Source organism: Orycteropus afer, unplaced genomic scaffold (assembly GCF_000298275.1).
Source record: "Orycteropus afer afer isolate SDZICR_OR568_19922 unplaced genomic scaffold, OryAfe1.0 scaffold00280, whole genome shotgun sequence".
Classification (NCBI taxonomy): Eukaryota; Metazoa; Chordata; class Mammalia; order Tubulidentata; family Orycteropodidae; genus Orycteropus; species Orycteropus afer.
Genome location: NW_006921867.1, coordinates 1,332,014 through 1,334,733, shown reverse-complemented (window position 1 = coordinate 1,334,733; position 2,720 = coordinate 1,332,014).

Genomic DNA, 2,720 nt, shown 5'->3' with positions numbered 1-2,720 from the left:
CTTTGGAAGAAGAATTTGGAAGAAGTGGAGCTGGAATGCTCCTTGGAAGCGAGAATGGCCAGACTTCGTCTCACTTACTTTGGTCATGTTGTCAGAATGGACCATTTTCTGGAGAAGGATATCATGCTTGATAAAATGGAGGGTCAATGAAAAAGGGGAAGGCCCTTAATGAGATGGATTGACACAGTGGCTACAATGATGGGCTCAGGTATAGCAAGTATTGTGAGTCTGGCACAGGACTGGGCAGTATTTCGTTCTGTTGTACATAGGGTCAGTATGAGTTGGAGCTGACTGGACAGCACCTAACAACAAATAGAACATGTTTGAATCTAGAGTCTTTTTTCCCCTAGCACATTCCACAGGTCTTTATTAAACATTCTGCCTCCAGAATAAAATGAAGTCAACAAAGTCCCTTTCCAGTAAAACTATTATCAAAGCAGAGTCTGTTTCCTTTACCTAAATACTCTTCACTAGTTTTCATCCTGGTGAATACCTACTCCTGTGTTCACCTTTCAAGAATTTGCTTAAAAGTTAATTTCTCTGAAGAGACTTGCTAATGACAATCACTTCCTTCTCATTATTATCATTTCATAATATACACAAGATGTGTTATAGCATACATACTGTGATTATTCAATTAATTTTATGAAGGCTAGTGTCATTCTTATTGCTTAACACAGTGCCTTAGATTTAGTAGGTCCCTAGGTTGCGCAAACGGTTTGCTCTCAACTACTAGCCTGAAGGTTGGCAATTCCAACCCACCCAATGCCTCCATAGAAGAAAGGCCTGGCAATCTACTTTCATAAAGATCACAGCCAAGAAAACCCTATGGAGCACTTCTACTCTGTAACACATAGGGTCACCAAAATTTGGAATTGACTAGACAAAGATGGCTTTTTTGTTTTTGTTTTTGTCATAAATTAGGATTCCCTGGGTGTCACAAATGGCTAAGTGCTCAACTACTAGCAGTTTGAATCCACTCAATAACTCTGCAGAAAAAAAGCCCTGATGACCTGATTCCAAAAGATCACAACCTTGAAAACCCTATATAGCACAATTCTACTGTGAAATATATGGGGTCTCCATGAGTCAGAATCAACTTGATGGCAAAATATTTTTCTGGTTTTTTTTTAATTTATTTTTTCATCATAAGTTAGAAAGAGACTCTAGGATGAGGATTCCTGATATTGAGGAAGTGCTCCTGACCTAGAAGAAACTGGTCAAGTGATTGGGGGGAGGAGGACAGGTAAAGGGAGGAAGTCATGGAAGAATATGATCCCAAGGAAAGTCTTATGGAAGGTAAGACTTCAGCAGGATCCCATAGAGTAATGGAATGAAAATTAGGCTTCAATGTGATCCTAGCCCAAGAGAAGGAATCTGAGGGGATGTAAATTCACAGGCACTTCCAGCTCTGTGTGTGGGTCCAGCAAAGTAGCAACTGTATCCCAAGAGCTGGAAAAGATCCAAAATTGTTGATTGTTAGAAGAAAAGTAGACCAAAGGAAAATTGATGCCTAAAGCATTTTACTGCTAACCAGAAGGCTGGTGGTTCAAATTCACCAGCCACTCCTCGAAGAAAGGTTGGGCAATCTACTTCTGTAGTGATACCACCTCGAAAACCCAAGGAGAGGTCATTATCAGTTGGATCCGACTCGACAGCAGTGAGATGTATGAGGTAAAAATGAATCTAAAGGATCTGGGAGTAACAATAATGCTATCTGTTAGAGTGCTGAATATTTTTTCAAGAATTAAAAAATGGGGAGGAATAGGCAGACAAGCAACACAGACCCTCTTCAACAAAGAACAGAAAAACCAATTGACAGAGATACAGAAGATAATCCTAGAGCCCTGAGCTTTGAAAGGACCTATACAGAGCTGGATTAGGCACCAACTAGTGGAAAAACCTGAACAAAAACAGTGAGTACAGAGATGGTTGGAGCTCCAGAATGTCAGCTACTCTGATGGGAACAACAGCCTGAACATTTCCAAGTGGTGTTGGGACCTGAGAATTGACCTAAAGATCAGCTTTGGTCACCAAGGGCTGCTGGGATGACTGAGCTGGTGGCCTGTGACTAGGAAGGAAAAAGCAAGGAGGGAGACAACCTGAGCTATTGACTTTAAGCTGTCTGGAGGGCGCAGCCATTTTGATTGTTTACACGTGGCTGCCATTTTGGCTATTTAAAGTGACCGAGGGCACAACCATTTTGAATGTTTATAAGCAGTGGCCATTTTGGATATTTAAAGTGACTGAGGGCACAGCAATTTTGAATGTTTACAAGTGGTGGCCATTTTGGATTTTAAGGAGATAGCATTCTAATTCGGATTCTAGGGATCTAAGAATAAACTGTTTGCCAAGGTCGGCAAGGACATACAAGAGGCTGACAACAAGAAAGGAGACAGGTGGTGAGTGTATAAGTGCTGTCAACTAGTGAATAGAGGAGCCCAGCACAGTACCTTGCTTGCGTAGATAGCATACAAAGAAAGCAAAAATTGTGGGCAAATCACTCCAACATACAATCACCAATTAAATATAAGCACAGAAATGTCACAATGCCTCGGAGACAACAGAGCATCACAGTTCACACAAAGAAGCAAGATAAAGCAGGAGAAACAAGGGACCAGGATACAAACCCAAAACACATCCCTGAGGAAGATGCAGCATTGGAACTCCCTGATGAGGAATTCAAAAGAAATATATTTAGGTATCTTCAAAGGATCAAG